Consider the following 24,859-nt stretch of genomic DNA (forward strand, 5'->3'; position numbering starts at 1 on the left):
ACTCTAAAAAGTATAGATATGGATTTAACACACACGATATCTATTTAATTCTCACCATGTTGGTGTTAATTAACATGATATGGATTTAACATGGATTTTAATTCCACCTTCGTAGTGTTGATATAAATACCAGGGATTTTCAAGCTTAATCTACAATGTGCTCTTTGTTTTCTGTTTCTTGCTTTTACTATTTTTTTACTTTTTGTCTTTTTGCTTCTTATCCAGTTTTTTCACTTTCTGTTGCCCGAGGCAAAAATTGACGAACTTCGGAAAAGATAGTTAAGGGAAATATTCATGGTCCTTTCTTATTTTAAGACTGTCTTAAGTAATGTCTTTAAACGCTAATACGGTCCTGTAATTGGTTCGTGACTTCTTAATACTGTACTTAAAACGGTCTTGAATATAAGACCAGATACCGTGAACGCTAAGGTCAGGTTATCTTCTTTTTAACAACTAATTAAGAAAAGGATAATGTGACTTTAGCATTCATCATATCTGGATTCACATTATTGCAAAAACTCCCTATTTTCTTCTTCAATATACACATGGCGTCACTAATGCCTACCCGCACATAGCATCTTTCATTGCAAATATATATTAAATACGTATATTATGCAAATATAATGTATTAAATACGTAATTACTTCAACGAATATGAAAGTCAAAATACGTATATAATAAGTAGCAGATATTGTGCATATCCAAGTCGAAATACGTATATAATACGTATGTAATATGTAGCTGGTGTATATTGTGCATATTTAAATGTATGGCTATCAAACACATAGTTAATACATATACGGTCAAAGCTCTATAAAAGCTATTAAGTATAACAACACATTAAAATGAGAGAACGAAATGCAATAGCGTAATGAGAGGCACAGCATGAATTGATAAGAGATTTTTACATCGGTAACAAGTAGAAAATTGTAGAGATAAAAAATCGAAAATGAGCAAGCTCTCCAGCAGCAGCATACTTGACGCGCTCGTCTTGGTTATAATTTGATTTATGCGAATAATTCAATAAATATTTTATTATAATTATGAACTATTTTTCGTAAATTAAAGAAATTTTATATATGTACATATTGAAATTATTATTTTAGTATTGATATATTTCATATTCAACGGATGCACATGCAAATATTTTTCTATGAGAGATAAAGAAAAATTTTTAATACTTCCTAATACTAAATTTTTAACTCTTAAAATTTGTTTACTGTAGTAATAGAATTTGAAATTTATTACAGTATTAGCAGTTATTATTCGACATAATATTATTGTCTTTGATTAGTTTATACTTGATTCTTATGAAAATAGAAATGTGAATATTATATTTTTTACTTAATAAAATTTTTAGAAATAATGCACGACTCATTTGCGGTTAGGGACTTTATTACCAAATAGATTTAAATTTTACAACAATGCAAAGCAACTCTGCTTTTTCTGCTCAATGCAGTCTTTGTATTAACATGCCAGGACAAACGTTAGGATTAATCAATGTTGAGCGCTGATTTTCTTGGCATTTTAATTTTTAATGTGAATCTTTGCCTAACGTCACAACGCTGAACTTATATGCAGCTAATTTCAGCCTGAAAATTACGTAGCGCTTGAAAAGACGACGGTGCATCCTTCTCGGTGAGTATTGGCGCGAAAAGCTCGTCGTGTTTGTGAAATAAAATCGAAAACTAGACTACAAGCACTTTTGTAAGTGATACAGATGTGATGCCTTCCAAATAAAGCTCGGACCGTTCGCGTTTCCACGACGCGGAATCGCATTCGAAAGGAAATCTCTCAATTCGAGGTTATTAGCCATTTACTTGTTGCGCAACGCCGTAAGCGGCCATCCAACCGTGGATGCAATTCGTGGATAAGCGACTCGCTCCGTGGAAAGCCGCCGATAATTAAAGTTTCCGCGATGCTGATTCAACGCTCGTCCGACGGTTACGCGATTCCCCTCGGCATCCCCTCGATTTAACGTGGTCTATAATCCAACACCTTGGAGAACAATAACCGTGTTACTCGACTGCTCGAAAGTAAAAGGACGAATGTCCTATATCCGCGCGTTGTAGCGTTTCCTCTCTTCCGCCGCTGCTCCGGGTCGGTAAATGACATTGATTGTTTCAAGGTATCCATGCGATCTAAGGGGATCAATTTCACGAAACGAAAATATGTTCATAACGCACTTCCCTTATCTTGTTATATTATCTTTGTAATTAAACGCAGCTCCGCGAAATCCTAAAAATGTACACAGGTAACTCTGGAATCACGTTTCGCTACGCGAGAATAAGCAATTGTAACTATAATTTGCTTTATATTGTACGAGAAAATTTTATTTATAGCTTATATGCCATGTATTTTTACGTATATATTTTATATGCCTTTGTGTATCTTGATTCTTGAAATATTCTATTATATATATATGCAATCATAAATAAAATTTCTATTCGTGACTTTTGCTACGAGTCGTATAGTCTGAAATAAACTTTACAATAAATTCAGACACTTTCGATTAAATATTTTCAAATTTTTATTATTATTGGCTATCATGTTGATAATCTAAAATCTGATTCAAAATAGTTTTCCGCCGTGTCTACAACAGAGTAGTAAGCCTTAAGCCTAAGTAAGAAATTGACCAATTACGAACAAATACGAAGAGAATAATCACCTATGATTGATCAATTTTTTACAGCTTAAGTCTCACTACTCTATTATATCTAGACACCGCACTATTTCATCGTTACGCTTTTTATTGTTGAACTGATAAATAACTTCCTACATAAATAAAGTGCCAGCGGAACAGGTGACTCTCCTGACTTTAACACACAGCATGCAGTAACATTATAATTATATCGACATCAACAGAAAAAGCAGTTGTAAAGCCGATGTTACATTCTTGTCATACAAATTTTTCAAGCCTGTGGCTACAAAACAAAGAGACTCTTTCTATCTTATAGCCAAGCTTGAAAAATTTGTCGTACGACAAAAACGAAGAAAAACGGACCGGAACCGAGATTCGATATATCTCGAACGTTTTGAATTGAAAAGCGATCTTCGAAAAATCGCGCGCAAACGTACGCGTTTCGAGAGAAGCCGGTCCCATAATTTTACAAAGTCGTGCAAGATTGAAGTTTCTCGCGTCTGGTTCGTCAACCTTTCTTTCGATCAATTACACTTGTCAATGAAATCGATTGAACGCTGCACGCGCGCGGTCCTCGCTCGACTCTCTCGGACGGACGGCCTTACTTCTGCTGCGCGCGAGCAAAGCCATGTAACGAACGCGATCCGCGTTCGAGAGCTCTGCGCTGGTGCGCGCTGGGGTCCCTCGTGGTCCCTCACGTCGGCGGTCGGGGCCCGACTTCCCCACTTCCCGCGTCGACTCTCGCCACCCGCCGGGCGCCGACACCGACGGCCGCCGTCGTTGTGTGTCGCAGTTACACCGAGTCCGTTCGCGCACTCGCATTAAATTCCGATTCCGCGCCGGCGCGCGTGCCTAAACACCACCCGTTCGGCCCATCTCGTCCGCGTCCCGGTTCCCTCCCGCGTTCCTCTTTCGCGCGAGGGATTTTCGGATCGCCATCACCATCATCATCACCGCCACGCGTGCGCGATCGGATGCCGTCCGTTTGCTTGTCCTTTGACAAGAGAATTAGTCTATCGGCGGGGTGTCATCGGAAGAGGAGGATATGCCCATCGTCCGCGTCGCGTCGTATCGAATTGTGAGAGAACGCGTGATTCGCGTGTGAGTTCTCAAGATCCCGTCGAGTGACCGAGAGAGAAATCCAAGATATAATATATATATTACGAATCTAGGGATCGCGGAAATTGGCGCGAGTTACGGTGAGTTACACGGTGCTGACAGCAAGATACGCAAAGTGTATTCGGGGAGACGTTATTACCGCTATTTGTGTCAGTCTATTCTTCTTTTACGTTTGATAAACGATGAAGACGGGATGACACAAATAGCACTAATGGCGTCTCTCCGAACGCATCTGTAACGTTACACAGTGATTATTTCATCTTTGTTTAACATCGGCAAAGATGTCATGGTTCACCGTGTATGCCTTATCTGTGTACACCTTTTGCTGGAAAGCATCTTAAATATCACATTCGAAGGTGCGCATAAGTAAGTTTAGGTACACCGCGCATTTGAAATTAGAGATTCTTGGATCAAGGAGGAGACAACGAGAAGGCGGGATTAACAAGGTGCGAGAATAACAAGGAGAGAACCTCGAGTATTTCCGCGTCCTACGTAACGAGATTTACGAGATCGATTGATATCGATATGGAGAAAGTTCGCGCGCGTGTCGCGCCATAGTTGTGCGTCGCGTCGCGTCGTGCGGGTCGCGCCCCGAAATTCGAGAGTCGCGCGCGTTTCGCGTCGCGAAGAGCGAGGCGAGAGTGAAGTATGTGCCTAGCGTGTATCAACGGGTTCACGTGCGTGGAAAAGCAAACGTGTTCTACATTTTCGTGACCACTCGCTTTTGAAATCGAAAATCGCAAGGTGAGGTTAAAGAATTTCCGTCTCGTCGTTGACGAAAGAGTTAACCTTGCTCTTTGTAAAACTCGCCTCGATATAGTTCTGTTAGTTACGACGAATCGTATAAATATTGTGAAGAAATAGCGTTTATTAACCCTTCGGAGTTTGTTAATCTTCCGGTTGACGGTAAATCTATTGAATTATACCCATTCGATTATAAATCTCTTCGTCAAAAGTATCAAATAAGAATAAATTTCCTTTATATTATATCTCTGCAGATTATTAGTATTAAAATATATTTAATATTCGTTCTTTTTCTGCGCATGTCATTTTGGTTACGTCAAATTAATTAGTACCCTTTAATTAACGTTACTATAATTGAGAAAATTGTAGAGACCGTTATTATTTTCTGTAAGTTGAACTCTCGAAATTTAATTCGCGATTAATAGGTCTGTTTCTTTACGATCGAACTACATTGAAAAAAATTCTAAATTTTTAATAAATATTTGAATAGTTCTAAGTAAATATTTACTAAATGCAAATATGTATTTATTTGATACAAAACCATTAATTTAATTTCACTATCATTTTTTTATTTAAATATTTATTTATTGCAAGTAAATGTTTACTTAATATTATTAAAAGAAATATATATTAAGATTAAATAATTTTGTTTTTAGTGTACTGTACACTTTTTGTACCTAAAGTGAAATTAATACGATATTTAATTAAAGTATAATTGGTATGATATTCTGTTTGATATTCGGCAAGAATAAAAAGAAAGTTGTAGTGCAGTCCAATGCAGCAATAAAAAAATAAATCTAATGCAACGCGACGTGGAGCGCGTGCGCACGCGGGCGGGCGCGAAACGGCACGAAATTAAATACGTTTACTCTTCCCCGTCGACTTTTCGTCGTAAAAGGCTCTTATTTCTGGTCGCGACCGGCGTGTTGTCGCGGTTTTGCGTAACCGGGAGGACGAGTTTTTTTGAACGTTCCTCTTCTTTTTCCTTCTTTCCTTTTTCTTTCTTTCTTTCCCACCTCGTTTAATCGAATTCCCCGCGCGTCTCTTCGTTCCCAGGCCATCCGACCGGTGGATAAAAAGGTCGAATTTCCTCCAATGCTTTGCATTCTGACATTGGGGTGTCTCCGACGAACAATAAACACCCATGAGAGAGATTCCCAAATTTATTCTTTATACCTTCTTTTTTCTCTAACAATTTCTACTTGCAATCTTCCAGCTTTTCGTCAGAAGAAAAGCATTATCGAACAAAGTTGCCAGGGTAAAATTGAGTCAATATATTTTCAACTTTATTCTTCTATTTTCCCCGAAGTGAAAGCCCAGGTAGAACACGGAATCATAATTAAGTCATAATGATATCACAGAACGATCATGAAGTCATTTGATACTTAAAAATGAACTTATAAGTGTGACAAATAATAATCACGATGATAATATCCTTGTGATATTATTATAACTTCTGTCTTTTCTATTTGGGGGAGTGTCAAATCTTGCGATATTCGACATTTGTGATGGCCGCTATTTTTCGCGAAGATCGATTATACGCGTTTCTATCTTTCTCTCTACCTTCTTCCTGTCTCCTGATACCTTTGTGTTGTGCAGTGATCATACGGGAATTGATGCATACGGAATCACGCGGAAGCGAGAAAACAGCTGCCGGAAATCGCGCGCGGGGTGAGGAAGCACGTAACGCCGATCCTTCGAATCCTCAGCTTCCCTCGGTTTCTCGCCGCTGGATCGATCAGGGCACATTGTGCATCGTGTACGTGTAAGGAGAGCAATTTGTACGACCCACCTTCCTCCCCCTCCCCGTCGTCAGTCCACTCATTATACCGAAGATCTCGCCGGCAGCGATGGAAACATGAGGACCGTGACAGATCGTGCATCCGATCGACGTAACTCCACTCCTACCGACCATAAATGACGTAAGTACCCTTCATTTCGCCACGCGGCACGTCGCGAAACACGTGGGTCCGAATTCGCGGCACGATCGAGGACCGCCTGTTTCCAAATCGTCTTGTACCAAATCTATATTTCGTAAAAATCGAGGTTACGTATTGTAAATAGGACATTGCTCTGCTATCTTTTTCAAAAGTATTCAAAAGCGATTTTCGAAACGGACTCGATCGGCGGCTAATCAATTTTGAAGGAAAACAATAACGGACCCTCGATAATTCAAATAAATGAATAATAAAGAACGGATATTTAAAAGTTAAGACTCGGAACATGAACCAAAAAATGTTACAATTGTGTATCGATTTGTTTAAAAAGTCGCTTGTATTAGAATTATTTTATTAATTGAATAGTTGGCGCAATAATTTCCGCATCTGACTCTTGAATGCCCGTTTTATATTATTTATTTGTTTGATCAATTTTGATTGAGATAAAACGCAAGACAGTGCAACTTTTTCCTTGTACAAGTTATCTGCATATTTCTTTTCATAAATATTTAGGGAAACAAAAAACTGTTTGATAAAACTGATATTATGCTTAAACTGCAACCGCAACGTTAATTATGCGTATAAAAAAAGGGATCCGCTACATGCGATCAAATTTCAACTACAACTTTTATCTTGATGAACTTTAATTAACGGATTTTTGCACTTTTTTCACGATTTATTTCGTCATTGGTTGCTAAGTGTGCTCAACAATGACAAGGCTAATGTTGCAATCATTAGTCAGGACACGCGTGGATTTTATTTACAGTAGAGGTCACTTTTTTTAAGATCGAGATTCGAACATTTTGGTCTTGAGTCTGCTACGCATGATTTCCACACATAACACCCGAATAAGTCAAAAGTACTATAATCCATAGAGAATACTCTATCTAGTCTAACTAGAACACCATTTACGTAATTGGCGTCGCACGGATAGTCCGAATAAATGCTTAATTAAAAGTCACGTGAAATTATACGAGCCTAAAGGAGCTAATAGATAGCATTCCTGACGACGTTGCGAAACCGACGCCGATGAAGAATGCAGCGAGGAATGTCATTTATCGCCTCCGCTTATTCAGTCCTGCGTTAAATTAAAAGATGCACGCGCGCGTTTAAATCACTCATTTATTTTCTATAATATTGTGCATACAGCTTCGCATATTGATTTATTTTTATTATTCTTTGTTATCATTTTTTTAATCCTTAAACTGTAGTTATGAAACTACATTTATAAGTTCTAAAACATCCTGTTTGAAGTACAGAAGCAAATAAATCTTCACCTTATACAGCGATCGACAAAGGAAGATTCAAAGTTTTTTGACCTACAATTTAGAAGATATCTTAAAACAAACTTTAGGATTGGTAACTCATACACAGAAAGGATAGTTTTGTTGAAACATCTAAAAATTTATTTAGATAGAGATCTGAAAATAACTTTATTGGACCATCAAAATAATGTAGGACACAAAATAATGTAGGTTCTTAAATTATCAAAACTTTTTGCAGTTTGTTGCATGCTTGAGTTTTCTACATAATTATTTTTATAGTCCAACAAAATTATTTTGAGATCTGTATCAAACTAAATTTTTATATACTGCTGCAAAATCAGTTTTTCCGTGTAGTACCAATCGTACGGATCGTACAATCGTCTAAATATTTTCGTTCCGTTTCAAATTACCTGTAGCTCTGATCGAAGGTTAATTATAAGAGACCTAATAATTCTTTCAAATCTGACTTTAATTTCTACATGACTAATGTATCAAGAACGTCATGTACCTGTACGTGCCTTCGCGCAGCACGTGGCATTTCATTGTCAAACAATCGTGCGCTTCGAACAATTCGGGAAGGAGAGAACGCTCTTGTTCAAGAAAAGGTAGACCCGGTTGTGCATGCGTAGCGTTGAAAGCGAGATCTAATCACTCTCGTTTCTTCTCACCAGACACGGTCTGTCCGCGGCCGCGAAACAGAGCGTCCTCCTGGCGAGCGCGCGAGTCGCGTTCTTGATTTCTTTTTCCAGGAGGAAGCGGAATCTCATTGTCGGTCTCGCGGATCAACGAACGTTTCTTACAACAATCTCGCGTAATTAATGATTTCACGCTTACGTCAGTTCCATGGGATTAATCGCTACGGAAGGAACCATTTTCACGAACATTGCCAAGCTACAGTTACATCGGCAACGATCGAGTAACGCAAGAGAGTGGATACAAAAAGAGAAAATCGGTGCGCGTAAAAGCAGGGCGGAATAAAACTTTCGTTTTCAATATTTGCGATCGTATATGCTCGTATATGCATGAACCGAAACCGACGAGAATCGTATGTTGTATAACGTAAGTATGCGCTTATATAGCTTGCTATCGTTGACCCGAGAATTGCTAATCGTTCCAATTAGGCATCCTACCTCTAAAGTGGAAGAATTCGATCTCGTTTGAGAGAACGAATTGCCAGTATCTGGGAACTTAAACGTAGCCGCGGAGAAAATGTGGAAAACTACAATCCTAGTAGAATTGTTTGAATTTTTGTTCACAACGATTATACTTTTCAAATAGTCGTGCGTATTGATTTTTCGTTGTCTCATTTTATTTGTAGCTACCTATGTAACTATTATCGAGGCTTGCCTTACAGGTTTCGCGTTGCAGCTGGTCGATAACAAGCTTGTTAACGTTTTAAAAATCAACATAATCAACGAAATGGACACAAAAAGGACGATTTTACTGAAGTATTAAAAAATTTAGCTGTATACGTCAAATCTGAAAATAATTTTGTTGAACCATCGAAATAATTGTGTAGGACGCTCAAATTAGTTGCTAAAATTTCAAAATATTTTGCAATATTTTGCACATCATGCTTGAGATTTCTAATTACTTTAATGGTCCAACAAAACTATTTTCAGATCTAGCTAAATTTTTTGATACTTCAGCAAAACTGTTCTTTTCGTATAAAGACATTTTTATTAGATTCTTCTTTTTTAATTGTATTTCGTATTCGACAAATCGGTATAAGTTGTTATCATTATTGAACGAAAATTTATTAAATTACGAGCTTCTTTTAATATAAAAAAAAAAATTAAAGTGCAACCTAAAACTCCACATTTTAATTAATATATGCAAAGTTCCACGTGTACGTATATATATTGTAAAATTCGTTTCCTACATATTTCTACATGCCATAGTTTCATTATGTATTAAGATATAGTTATTCGAAGGGGAAAAAAAGACCTGTTACTTGTCGATTCAATTTACTCAAAGCAATTCGCCATAACTACGCGAGTTAACTCACTTTTGCATAACACGGTGCAATTATAGACTGATATATGCGACGATGTAGAGCCGAGGTTGCTTTCTGTTTCTTTGCTCTAACGGCTGATTTAATTTACGTCGCTTTCACGTGTGGGCAAAGCTGTTACTAATTGCGCGGAAATATTCGACGCGCCGCGAGTTTCCTTCCGCTTAGCGCGGCGCCGTTTCCTCGATCGTCTCGTGCATCGTATGAACGGGACTGCTGAAATCAAAGTTTTGATACACGCCGTTCGTTTCAAAGTCTTTTAAGAGGGGGAGGGCACTTTCACACTGGGGAGAAAAGCAACGTTTCGATAAGTATTCGCGGTGAATAGTTCACGTACAAAGTAGGACGCCGCAAGTGTTGCGTCGATCTCCATTAACTCCGTAGCATAAATTTTATATCACGCGGAGCATTTCGTCTTCCCGATGTAAATCGATCATTTCGCGCGTAAAGGTGTCAAAATAACAGAAGAACTTAATTTTATTCTCGTAATATTGCGATACGTATTTATTCAATCAACAAGGGCTACAGCACGTAAAATGCATAAACATAGCGTAGCATAAAACCGTCTGGACCAATAATCATCTAGCGTAAAGTTGCCTTATTAATTTACGTAACATGCTCATTGATCCAGACAGTTGTATGCTATCTTGTGTGCTATAGTCCTAAAAAATATCGAGAAGTACATAAACGTGTCATTATTGTGAAATTTGCTCGTTTAGTAATGAAGCAGTTAACTAAATGTAGAATAGGAAATAACTGAAAGTTTCTATTTATCAACTATCAATAATCATTCTAATGACGAAAGGGTTAACGGTTAATGATTCTCGCCGAGACGGATGTATAGAATTGTGAAACGTCCTAGCGGGAAATATTTTAAGTCTGTTTCGCAATTGTGGTTATCGTCTATCACTCGACGTCTCCCAAGACACCGTGTCAAATGGTGGAAAAACCGCACGAGCGATCCCGCCGATAATATGATAATAAAGATATATATGATGTATGAACGTTACGTCCGGGTTGGCAGTTTATGTACCTCTTGAGACCGCCTGTAATTCCCCGAGTGAGTCCGTCGAGCACGTAAAGGACATCCCCGACAATCATTGTTGGGTAACGAGTCCAGTCCTGAGAAAAGGTTACGTTCGTGCCGTCTTGATTCTTATGGTTTCGTTCGAGGCAATAATCCAGGTTTTTTTTTGTGTCTTCCCTTACTACATTATTGCAACATTCCATGTATATAACATGTGGCATATATTGCGATTCCTTTTTTTTTACTCTCCAAACAAAAACATTGTAATTACACAATAGTTATTTTACATCAAAAATACATTTTTTTTTAAATAAAATCTTACACTATTTTCATCTTTATTCTCTCTATCGTTACATAAAAACATAAAATATAGGTACATTGTTGGATTAATATGCGTCTAATTAAATCGGGCTTAAATTAATATAAGCAACCTTGATGATAAATTACTCTTTGAAAGAATGTACCGTAAGAGAAAAAAGATTTGTAAAGCTGGTTGCTTTTTTTTACAAGTTGCGCGTGCTTCCGAGCGACACTCATGTTATTAATCGAATGTATTAATTACTATTCGATGCATCGAGAATGAATAAAGTATCGCGTCAAATCCGCGATGACTGTCATTGTAAACAAATTAAATCATAAATCGCATAAATATTCTAATATAATGCGTAAAGCCTTGAAGACACCAATTATCATGTAACGCTGCAATATAAGCAATATTGATATTACGAAGACTGCATTTATGATGCCAAAGGCTGTGCGTCCCGTTTGAAATATATCGCAAATTGAAATCGCCATTTCAACTAACACGATTGCCTCACTGTTCTCCATTACGCAATCTTGCTCCATCGTGCCCGCATCTGCAAAGAGGGTTAACTCCACAACATAGAGTTCACAATTGCTAATTATTGTTTTTCCGATCTCAGGTTAATAGCTGTTATTATAATAAATATTTCTGACATCCAACGTGAAAGTCTATTAACGTGAATTTCTAGAAAACAAAGCATGTTTTTTAGCTCCTTTTACCTTATATTTCTCTCTTATATTTATACCTCTTATTAATGACATTTTTTAAATATACTATAAGTACAGTTTTAAAAAGGAAATACTGATTGTATGAAGAATATTTCTTCGATTTATTAGAAATACGCAGCGATAATGAACTATAATGGATTGAGTAATGATTATAAATAAAAATTCCGATTCGCTATAACTCACGTGAATTTTGACAAAGACATGGGCGCATATCTAATGAGGAATTAAGGGATTCAAACCCTTCCCTTGAAATTTTTTGTTTATTTTTTAATTTTTAATTATAAACAATATAGCTTTTTCTTTTCGACTCTGAGTAAATTTTTTATTCTCACATAAAATTTTTTTTCTACTCCTTATGACCATATAAATAATTTCTGGAATTTTTGTTAATTATAGGACTTTGACAAAGTATTCTCTTTAAATTCTTTGGAGTGAATGTCAATAGTACTCCATTTGACCAAATAGAGGTAACGTCGTCGGTTAAAATTGCTATTTATATAATAACAGAATTGATGAACCCTCTCCCGCCTAAAAAAATTCTGGATACGCCCATGATGAAAAATCAGTCATTGTCGTCGTTTTTGTCCTCTTTATTGTCATCACAGTCATCTAATACATTATTTCTAGGAACTTTCACGTAAAAATCTGCAATTCAGAAAGCCAAGACCCTGATTACACATCATATAATGCATCAACGATGTAGGTGACGGTTAAAAACGTCATTGCCAGCGGAAAATTACGGTTCGTAGACTTTTAAGCACTAAGTCATCTGGATCAGCTGTGCGCGTTCGCTTCGCATCGAATGTACGCTTGACGATTGCAAAAGTGAATTGGCGATTTCTTGAACGTCGAAAGTCCTTTCGCGAGACTGTGAATCGCGAACTCGACTTCGAATCGATGGTGACTCTCGCCTAATCGACGTTTCATGGAAGAGAGAACGTCGTACCGATGCGACGGACACGGTATCTTAAGAATCATGAGCATTGATCTGTATACAAAAATCTGTCAACTAATCCGCCCTATTACAAATAAAACGATCAAAGTCATTAATTAACTCTCGCGTCAAGCATAACGAACGAGAAGAATCAGAAAAGCGAAATCGCGACGTCGTTGCTCTCGATGAGTTTATGTCTCGAGACATTAATTTACGCGGATTATAAACTTTCATCGCTCAATTCAGAGATATAAATGTATCTTTATGCACGCAGCACTTGACAGCTTTTTCATCTTTTTTTTTCATTTTTGTTGCAGTCATATAATAGTACGGTTGCGAAATGATAATGACTCCCTCTTACAGTCATCGGTTTCAAGTAGCCTCTTCTCACTTTATCGCCGTGTTTTGCACCGTGTGGAATACATAATGAAGACATAAAATCGAAAATGAAGGGTGTAGGATGATATGTGTATGCAAAATAGCGTTTATAAGTGACTACTTGAATTATCATCGTTGTATTTCTATTTTAAAAAAAGAAAAAAAGACAATCCGCGATCATAATGTCTAAAATAACGTACCACCGCGTGATACGATTCTGGCAAAAATCAAAATCGGAACGTAAATCCAATGTAAGGAGAGAGTAACAGAAGCTTCTAAGATGCAAAAATTGGAACAACGAGATTGGAAAAACGCGTAAACGCCTCTTTTACGTTTCGTTGTTTCAATTTTCACCTAGAAGCTTTTATTACTCTCTCCTTACATTCGACTTCCGCTCCGATTTTTATTTTCGCCAAGGAAGTAGAACACAAAAATTATAATATCATAAGGACGTTATCATGACCTTATTAGTTAGACACTTGTAAGTTCATTTTTAACTCTTACCCTACAAGGGTACAATTTGGTGCCTCATCCATACAAACGGAGGCACTAGAATCCGTCCGTTTTTTTCACCTATTCAGAATGATTAAAAAAATCTCTAAAAATTCACCAACATACTTTCAACTTTCGAGAATAAATATTGGAACTTCATTTTGGAAAATAATAAAATGTAGTATAATTTATAATTACCAAAAAAAACTTGCACGAACTGGAATTGCTCGGGTCACTAGTGACCCGTCTTGTAAGGTAAGGGTTAAGTACGAGGGAACAACCACTAGCTGAAATATTGTCCCGCAGATCACATGATTTCATATGATTTCATCTGATTACAAATAATTTTTTCCACTATACATATATATGAAGTAATTTGGTATTATAAAATATACGATTTTATTTAATTAATTTTAATATTATACAATGATTTCTCGTGGTTGCGTATGTAATTATCGGATTATACGTAGAGATTTCATATGAATTTTATAATGATTTCGAGGACTCTGTCCCACGATTACATTAAGTGGTTACCTCCTCGATTAAATATCAACTGACGTCATGATGACGACCTGTGATATCATTATGACTTACTTATGACTATGTTCTATCTGGTTAGTTAGAGAAACACCGCGAAGTGTTGGGTTTACGAGCAGCCACGCCGGTATATATCCTGTCAATAAAAAAAGAATTTACTTTCAATCGCGCCGTAGTATTGAGACACGGCGCTCACGTGGAACACCATGTGAAAACACCACGTTGGTGGCGGGAACGGCCCCTTCTAAAGAACGACGGCTCACCTGCAATTAGGGATTACGATCGTGGATGTCTGACATTATGGCGAAAAGGGGGATTCCTCAGGTGCGATGAACGATTTGTGGACTCTTCTTCGTGCAATACTTTTGCTGCCTCGGTCGGACGAGCGTGTTTCTCTCTCTCTCTCTTACGCAACAAACCGCCCGAACCGAAGATGTTTATTCGCGATACAAATCTTTTCGCGAGGCAGCACAGCACGGTCTCTTGTACGTGCCTGTACAACTGCCCATAGTTGGTGTTTTTTTTTTACGGAGATACTTCTCAGGTGGAATACAGATTTTTTTGGAGTTATCAATAATCGCGATGTCATCTATTTTCGGGATTCAACACGTTTGTTTATTTGGTGAAATGTCCATCCTTGACATCTTCATTCTTAAAATTAAATCTGTTCTTTTTAGCTGAACTTTTTGCACCATTCATCTTTCCTATTTTTCTCTCTATGTTAGAGAGAAAAGAAAGAATGACGTGATAAAGTAATTTGGGTATCGGATTCAGTTGCAGAATGTCAAAATACATAAGAATGCCATAATTTAATCTCCGGATCAAAAAATTGTTTTTGTGTGCCTGTGTTATTATATTTATAGATTCTAATTATTATTTATTAATCCTCTTACGACATCGTCTATACGCGGCATTCAGTGTTTCCTTAGCGATTTATTATTCTGTCCATAGGTATAACGAGAAAAAGATTAACTTAAATTTTGTTTAATTGTTCTCCATACTTGCTATAAATGATCGGGTTTATGTATACTATAGGCAATCTACACGCGCAATACTTAAAGTTGACGTTTCGCATAAGAAAACGGCAGTGCTATATTAATGTATCAATTAACGATTCGTGTATAATCCCGTCTGCGGTATCTCGCGGGTCAAAGATGACGAGGACGAATAGCATCGACCGGCGACATCGTCGTCGCGCACGTTGCTCTCCGCGTCTCGGTATCGTAGTAGCGATATGGTGAAAGCTGATATTTTGTAACACACTCTTGCTATTCCGTTCCATTCCGTTCCATTCCATTCCATTCCGTAGTATTGCCCGCTGCAGTCGTTCGTTCCTTGGTTTAACTCGGCTCTCTCGTCATATACACGTCGAATGCTCGAGTCGTCTCTCGTAATCAAATGCGAGAACCACGCGACGGCAGTACAATAGTAGGCGCACCCAGAATACATTTTTTCCTCCCCGTCCACGTTCCACGAGATTCTCGCTTCGTAGCGGTGCAACATGAGATAGTTTGCCCATCGACGCGAGATAACAAGTCGCCAGGAAGGTGTATAAGTCAGCAATCGAGTAATACGTTGACGATGATGGCAGTGAAAAGAGTAGTACGAAGAAAAGCGAGATAGATATTCTTAGAGGCAGCAAAGAATGAGAAAAAATTACAATTTGTAATTTATGCTTTTTATTGTTCTCGTTTGCAAGGAAAATACTATCATAATTCGTAAAATGGAGTAAGTTTGACTTAAATTTTGTTAATGCTCAGATAGAACGCATGTTAATCGAGACATAAGATGTTTTATAAAAAATATCCCGATGATATTTTAGAGACATTTTATGACGTCTTATATCTTGATTTTGGACATATGTGCTACCTAGACATTTTTTCTGAGCCAAATATTATAGTTATCCTGACTAGGATTGTCATTATCATATTCAAGCAGAATACATAAAAATATTCACTATGAATATATTTATCATTAATTAAAAATTATTTATGTTTACACTGAATAAATAGGCATTATATTGAATATATTGAATAATGAATAGATTTTTTCGTTTTAATTAATCAAATATATACACAGAGTGTTTGGTAAGTAACGATAGAACTCTTGCAAAGGTGTTGTAGAGCGGACTAAACTGAATCGAAAAGTCCTCTACCATTTTACAATATTCGCAATAATTAACAAGATATCAATTACTAAAAACCGAATACTGGTTTTCAATTATTTTTTACTCAAATACTTTACAAAAAAAAAAACAGCACAAGAGACAAAAATTATTAATTTTCTTTTCATAGAGTTCCGAGAATTTTTTCAAAATTTTTTAATACCACATTTTCTCATGTTGGTAAAAATAGTTGCCAATATACATATAAAAATGCAGTAACAAAAAATTGTCAATAAATTCTGAAAAATTCTTAGAGCTCTATGCTCTAAGATTTCTTTTGCTGCTTTTCTGTAAAGTTGATAGTACTTGAGTAAAAAATTATTGAAAATCAATATTCGGTGATTTTTAGTTATTATATCTTGTAACCGATATCTTGTTAACTATTGCGAATATTGCAAAATGGTAAAGGACTTTTCGACTCAGTTTAGTCCACTCTACCCCTTTGCGAAAGTTTTATTGTTACTTATTAAACACCCTGTATACATATTTGATGATATATTTCATATAAAGCTTATTCAGGGTAAATATAAATAATTTTTGCATTCATAAATATATTTATAGTAGATTCTATTCGTCATCAACAACCCTAATCCCGACTTTCTGGGTTAAGTTATCCTATTTTATAATTACAAAAATAAACATATTTTTAATCGTATCGATCTAAGTCGGCAAATACATGATATGATTCAAATATTAATTCCGGCAGCTGTCAATCGCCTTAAATATTGAATGGCGGAAAAATGCACGCGACCTTGACACGCGCCTTTTAGACTGCGGATCTCTATGGCGAAACATGTCTTGAGTGACAATTGCGCAGATTATACTAATAGGGTCCGAAGTACGAAAGTCGAACCACCGATCCAAAACGAGAATACCGTGATCGAATGAATAATTAATTAAATCTTACCGTATATAATTTTGTGATTCTTTCGACAAAGTGAGTTATCCGTAAATAAAAAAAACATGTGAAAAAATCATAAATGTCGTCAAAGTTATATTTTGGAAGCTAATCACAAACGTTTATTCAACATGGAATATTAAGATATTAATTTAAATCTACACTTACGATAATCGGAAGTCCTAAAATATTCCGATTATCTGTACATATATACTATATCACACACTTATCGCCACATAACGGTAAATTACCTGTTATTAAAAGATTTCACGATAATATCTCCTTTGAACAAGAAATTTTCATTATTATTCTTGAAAAAGAATTGTCTACTTACCGCTATCGTAGAAATTGTGCAACTAGTAGAATTTTTAGTCAAGAGAATAGTTGTGTAACTTTAAATAACAATGTTACATAAATTTATTCTGTTTCTTATATCAAAAGAAAGATACCGAGTCGATTCGGTTGCTGCACAACTTGCACAAACGTTGATCGCATAGTTTTTAAATGCGATTGGTAATACAATTGAAGCACGCTTCAGTTTAACGATAATTATTTCATTTATGCATAATTAATTCTTTAATAGAATTAATTTAGAAAAGAACAGTTTTTGTCATTAGATTAAATTAAAAAGCAATAAAATCTTTTTTTCTTTATTTCTACACATGAGACATAATTTATAATATATTGTATTTTTCTGTGCAATAATGGTTCTCTCTTTTCTTTCTGTTTCTTCAAGTAGTATGTAATAATATAATATCTTATTTCTTCTTTTAAATAATAAATTTTATTTGTGACGACCAAGGATTGCTATATAATCTTAGCACACAGTTTTATATTTCTTGAATATTTTAACATGCAAATATATATATTTATCGATCAGAAATAGTTCAAATATCACGATTCATTAGAATGAGGATGTTAATTTGTTATCTTAGTATTAAGGTGCGAATCATAATTTGCACATGACAAACGATTGATTCATTGCACCTTGATGTATTATATATAACGTGTCCTTGATTGCGAGAAATTTCCAGTATCTTATACAGCGAAGGGAACAATCGTGCCAAGCAATTTTCTACATTTCAGGTATGTGGACTTATTAACGTTAACGTAGTTCAAGTAGGTCTCACAGCTATCATGAGTATCCGTCTATGCTCAATCGAGCGCGAAGACCTATGGGGGTCACGTTTTTACACGGATAATTTTGTTCCATGTATTTTACTATTTTAAAACTTTAATGTTATTATGCCACAAATATCGTAAAAACGTAAAAAAAATTGACATATAAATTAAGTAATACACTAGATATTACGATACGGTTAAACGAAAGCTTAAATTGAAACCGAGTCATGCCCATTTCCACCAACGTAGATTAACTTTAATCTCGGTTTAACTTACTCTTCGTCTTTTTCTAATCTTTAGAATTGGAAAAAGACGAAAAGTAAATTGAACCGAGATTAAAGCATCAAATAACAGTTACCGTTAAGAAGGGTAAATCCGGATTTATGTTGACTACAAGTTGTGTGACTTATGACCTTTTTCTAATCTTTAGAATTGGAAAAAGACGAAAAGTAAATTGAACCGAGATTAAAGCATCAGATAACAGTTACCGTTAAGAAGGGTAAATCCGGATTTATGTTGACTACAAGTTGTGTGACTTATGTTTTCCTACCTAAATTCAAGATTAGAATAAAATCTCTTCGATACCGTTATTCATATACGTTCTATATTCGTCTAGATTAGAGATTTATATTCGTCTGATTACTCAGCAAGAATTCTTTGAAAAATTGATCAGAAAAGATTGCAGGCACTCAATTATATATGTGCAACCAAAATTAGCAGATCGTAATTTTCATTTTTCTCCGTAATGGAATAGTCATCAGTCCGACACATTACTCACAGTCGCGCGGTTAATGATCTTTATTTGCAAGAATACGTGTGCTATTTATTTATGTACACGACGTGTGCGCGTTACAACTTTGACCTGGATTTAAGCAAGGATTTAAAATGCACCAGTCAAGAAAAAAAGGCCACATTCAGCAGCAGACATTCTTGCAGCGATTATTATTTTTACGTACGGTCTTGTCTGTCATTATTACTAATAGTCCCACCGTTACAGCGTCAGTTACATTTAGAGGTAGCACTTGCAAGTGGAACTTTAATGATCGTACAGCTGTTCCGCACAGAGTGGCAGTTTCCACGTTTGAGTCATCTAACAAATATCATGCGTCGTTCTTTACACCAAACGCACTTATTTATATACGTGGACAGTTCGATAAATCAGTGACTTTTCTAAAAGAGGCATGTTGAAAAATAAATCGAATTTTGGTAAAAAAAAAAGAAAGTAAAAAAGGTCATTGACTTATTAAACTACTTACGTATATTGACAACAAAGAGATAAATGACAATGAGAAAAAGTTAATTAGAGAAAAATTGACAATCTTATCTTGAGAAAGATATTGTAATGAATGACAATTCAGAAAGAACAATTGGCACAAGAAAGTCTTTTTTTCTTGTTTGTAAGGAATTACATTTCTTTAAAAAATTTCGTAGTTCTAGAGCAATGACCTCGACATCTGAAACTATGGAAATGCGTCACGTAAGACGACAGAGATTTATTCTCGCACCATTAGCCCGACGAACTTTTCGTGCATGTCACGCGTATGTTGGCTTACCTACATACCAAGCGTGGCTTTTGAGTCTTCTTGAAACTCGGTGAGAAGAGATCCGAAAAAGATTTCCATCTTAAATTCTTGGCACAATTCGGCGGCGATATAAGTCCCGAGTTCTTCATTCTCGTGCATCTCATGTCACGCGCGTGATTTGTGAACGTATACAAAGTATTTGTGAAATATATATACTATGATCGGTATTCATAATCAGTTCTTATATTCAAGACCGTCTTAAGTTCTGTCTTGAGATGTCGTGAACCAATCAGAGGGCCACATTAGCGTCTTAACCCTAGCAAGTTATTCATGGGTTCAACGTACCCTATGCAATTTTTTACAATGTAAAAAGCTGTAACTTTTTTATAATATAATTTGAAGACCCGGATTGAGACCCGGAAAAAACTTTAACTGTCCATAGATATGATAAGCCTGCAAGGATATTTTTTTTGCATTATTCTCGATGTGAGAATACACGAAAGTTCAAAGAGGGTACTTGGGATCCACACGTGACCAGCTTGTAAGTTTTCTGGGGGGGGGGACCCCTTTATTTTTTATTAATATATACGTTTATTAAATTTCGGATAATATAAAAGTAAGTACACGAAAATGTAGAATTAAAAAGAATTATTTCAATATAATAAATAGTAGAAATTTTATAATCTCTGTCAGTCTTCGGGGATCGCTCGGCCGGGGCGGATGTATTGCTTTAGCGCGAGTGTTGCACATCACCCTCTAAACTAAATCCTATAATAAACTTAATTATATATACTATAATAATAATTATATATGTATATACAATCCTTTATCTATCAAATCATTTCTGTATAATAAATAGTAGAAATTTTATAATCTCTGTCAGTCTTCGGAGATCGCTCGGCCGGGGCGGATGTATTGCTTTAGAGCGAGTGTTGCACATCACCCTCTAAACTAAATCCTAATAAACTTAATTATATATACTATAATAATAATTATATATGTATATACAATCCTTTATCTATCATTTTATATTGTTCAAATAATAAAATTTTATTTATTAATTGTAAAATTATAATATGTAGATTTTTCAAAAACGTCGATCTTCGATAGTTCAAATAATTATACTTTTTTGAGCGATTCATATCGTACTATTTTGTTTTGTTAGTCCAAAGGATCAACTAAAAAAATCCTATGAATTTTTGTTTGAATATTAAATTAAAAAATTTGAGAATATTTTATCCAAAGTAGTCATTTTTTGCGAATTTTTCCAATAAAATTTCTTTGAAGCATTGTAATTAATTGAAAATAAAATATTATTTATTTAATTCCTATTTATCTGTCTTTGTCTGACTTCGAGATATAAATTTCACACGTTTTGAACTAAAAAATACGTCTAGAGATATAGCGTGACAAAGTTACAGAGTTTCACAAACCCTGATGCGATCAGGAAGGTATAATCAAAAATAACAATGACTTACTAGGATTAAGACATTACAAATTTGATTCCTATTTATCTGTCATTGCCTGATTTCAAGGTATAAATTTCACACGTTTTGAGCTAAAAAATACGTCCAGAGATATAGTGTGACACAGTTACAGGGTTTCACATACCCTGATGCGATCAGGAAGGTATAATCAAAAATAACAATGACTTACTAGGATTAAGACATTACCTAAGACGATCTTGAAATAAGAACCGACTATGAATACCGGTCTTAGTATTTCGTCGGTGATTACACTAGGCCTGTTCTTTTCAACTAAACTTTTGCACCAGTTCAGCTAAAATGTACCAAAATTGAATAAGTAAAAGAATCATATTCTTATAAATGCGATGTGTTTTGTATTACGAGCGTGCTTTGTGTTACAATATTATTACTGAGCTATTAATTTATCAAAAAATTTATCGTAATTTAAATGTTTCTTTTTTTTGTCCGAAAAGATGAGAAGCCGACTAATTTTTATCTTGATTTCTTGGTGATTCGAAAGTTTCTTACTCCTGGACTAATCTTAAATATACCTTTTATCCACCTGTTTAATTTCTCCAATCTGTGTCGAAATCCGAATGCACGTTTTGTGAACACTCTGTATAAAATATGCGTATGTCAGTTGGCACGCGTAGATTCGTTTCATCATGTCGGTCTGAATTCTGACTCGGACTGCAAATCATTGTGGATACATCAAGGTTTATGATGTTTGAATGCAGGTCAAGGCTGAGAATCGCTGCACCGATTAAAAAAAAAAATACTCCACCGTTAGGTGCGAAGACATAATAACAGTTGTCATAAATAGTTTAACGTTCAGGAAATTGATAAAAAATACCGTACACAGTGACAAACGACTGGCGCGAGCCTCTTTTTTGACGTTATCGTTCGTTGATCGCGTCGAATAGTGATTCGCCAAAGTACAAGTTTGCCCGTAAGGAAATTAAAATTTATTTATGCAAATGCGGTCTGATGGCCACGCGTGGATTTACGGAGACGTGTGTGGGAAAATACGGAAATTGAAACCAATGTGAATGTCAAATTGAATGTTCGGCTGTTTTCTTCTGCCCGTTTGCTTTACGTTTGCGTTTTTGCGAACGTGTGCGTTTATATTTATATAAAAAGGTGATGCAATTAACTTCTCCGCAGTTTACGTAAGAATTTAAACAGTGACATTTAATTTTTGTCTATGCCCCGTGGCGAACATATAAATAACACCGATAATACTTCTTTTATATAATTTGAAATATTTCCTCCTTCTTTTATTTTGCAAAAACAAAATTGCAGTGATGATCGAGAATTATTATACTCTTGAATTATTATTCTTCTAGACATAGGTTTGTAGAATCTGTTCCTTATACTAGATAATTTTTTAATTTTAATTCTTGTCTACTCTAATAATTTTTAGTGATAAACGTTTTTCATTTGTTACAAAAAATTATATTTAAATTATGAATTTTTTTAACGAAAACAATAGGAAAAAGTCAATTTCTTTCTCCCTCCTTTCAGCACGAGGCTGCGTGGCTATTAGTTAATTTTTATTGCGTTTCCCATGTTCGAATGTTGAAAGAATTGACTCGTTGTTGACAATCGCAACGAGAGACACCGGTGTGTCACCGGTAACGCTCAATGTCGTCATTATTGCACGGTCTGAAAGGCGACATTTCATTACGCGTTAGGTACATATCGAGTGTTTCGCACTACCATCCTAATTGTAATCTGCTGACTGAAGAGATTAAACAGTGGCGTTACCGTCGATAGCTTCTGTTTCGTCATCATGTCGAGTAAGCCATGTATTATGTTGATTAACAGGCATCCGGAATTGTGTAAAGAAATGACGTGACTTCGAAATTTAATTTTTTCTTACAACGACTGAAGGACAATTCGAAAATAGATAAATAGAGAGAGAGAGAGAGAGAGAGAGAGAGAGAGAGAGAGAAAGCGCAACGGTCTCTCGCACAGTTTTTCCCCATTGTAATATGAAAAAGCATGTAAAAAATACTATATACTTTTGATTTATATTCTTCAGAGTTTAAATTATTTACATAACATTTACATAACATAAAGAAAGTAATCTATTTTCAGAATATCGAATACCACAGCACTATCTTCGTTCTGCATACTCCATTAAATAATCGAATAATCTATTTGAGATACCTACGAGAAATTATAGGTCGGTATTAGATAATTCCGAAAGTCGGCTCGATAGGACTTGCACATATCTAGGAACAGGAGATACGAATATTATTACTCGTAGACATGTAGACACTCAAGAATGTACGCTCGGGTGAGAGAGAACGTACTTTGTACATCGTTGATCACTGCGTTTGGAAAAGTATACATCAGCCGGTATAAAAAGTACGAGAAGGCGCGAGAGGCTATACCATGTCGCTTTCCGACTCGAGTCACGGTCGAAGTGAAATTGGTGTTGGGAACAGCAGCGTTACGAAATATGCATACATACTTAACTCACCTACTTTAAGGATCGGTCTAGTTCGATACGGGTCAAGGTTGTCGCATCGCGATGACAGCGAAATATGCATACATAACTCACCTACTTTAAGGATCGGTCTAGTTCGATACGGGTCAAGGTTGTCGCATCGCGATGACAGACCCGCAGTGACAACGTGAAATTGATCCAATTGGTGCAACGATGATAGATGTGGAACGCGGCGTCGAGGTTGATTGCCATTAAACATTCGCGAGTTTGACCACGTTTGAATCAGTGATGGAAATAATACAAAATGAATCAATGAGAGTCGGGTTGTTTCGAATCATGGAATTTTTATGTCGTATTTTCATGATGCAATCAACAGATTCTCGTTTTACTTGTATGATTTCGCGATTATTTGATTGCTGCGAACAGATCGAGGTGCATTTAATTACACTTCAAGGTCTCAATAGTTCGCGATTTTAACCTTTAAATAGCTAGATGGTTTAAAAATACGCAAGTTGGAGTCAAAACATCACAAACAAATTTTTAATTTTGTAGCATATTTTATTTTATAGTTAAATTTTTTTACATTAATTATACTTTTGTAAGATAAAGAAGTATAAAAATAATACTTCAATAAAAATAAACTTCAAGATTTTTGGGCAGTTGGGCAATACTTTTTATTTTCCTTTTCTAGAATAAGATTTTAAAGAAAGAAGAAATTATATATCGTATCACTCCATCTACTTACCTTTTTAAAAGTTAATGTCCGATGGCATACGACGCTTTAAAATTTTTTAATTGTTTTTTACAAACTTTATTTTGAGCTAAATTATTTTTCCAGAGATTACTTTTAAAAGATTTATCATCACTCTCGCGTTACATTGGTAAAATCTAAAAGTTGCAGCCGTCAACGTACACTTAAAAATGTCATGAAATTTAATATATTTGTAAGTTACACGAATTGAACTTAATTTCATAACATTGCATTAAATTTAATGTATTTATAACTGAAAAGTATATTTGTGTACATGTACATGAAATTTAATGTATTTTTCATGAAAATTTATGAAATTTAATGTACTTTTGATAAAATTTTATGAAAAGTACATTAAAT

General features: G+C 35.6%; 1 protein-coding gene across 6 annotated transcripts in view; it reads left to right on the plus strand.

Annotated features, from left to right (window-relative positions):
• The first annotated feature begins 3,787 nt into the window (after positions 1–3,787).
• LOC108761906 (A disintegrin and metalloproteinase with thrombospondin motifs 8) overlaps positions 3,788–24,859 on the plus strand; it is a 56,865-nt gene continuing 35,793 nt past the window's right edge. For 2 of the 6 annotated variants that reach the window (XM_018508682.1, XM_018508676.1), the window contains exons 1-2: positions 3,788–3,840; positions 6,104–6,426. The gene's annotated coding sequence lies outside the window, so the exon portion shown is untranslated. Of the gene's footprint in view, positions 3,841–3,886; positions 4,207–4,232; positions 4,505–5,372; positions 5,763–6,103; positions 6,427–24,859 lie in introns of those variants that run through there. The other 4 variants (XM_018508678.1, XM_018508677.1, XM_018508679.1 and 1 more) reach the window with 4 other exon arrangements.

This window comes from Trachymyrmex cornetzi, unplaced genomic scaffold (assembly GCF_001594075.2).
Source record: "Trachymyrmex cornetzi isolate Tcor2-1 unplaced genomic scaffold, Tcor1.1 scaffold270, whole genome shotgun sequence".
Lineage (NCBI taxonomy): Eukaryota > Metazoa > Arthropoda > Insecta > Hymenoptera > Formicidae > Trachymyrmex > Trachymyrmex cornetzi.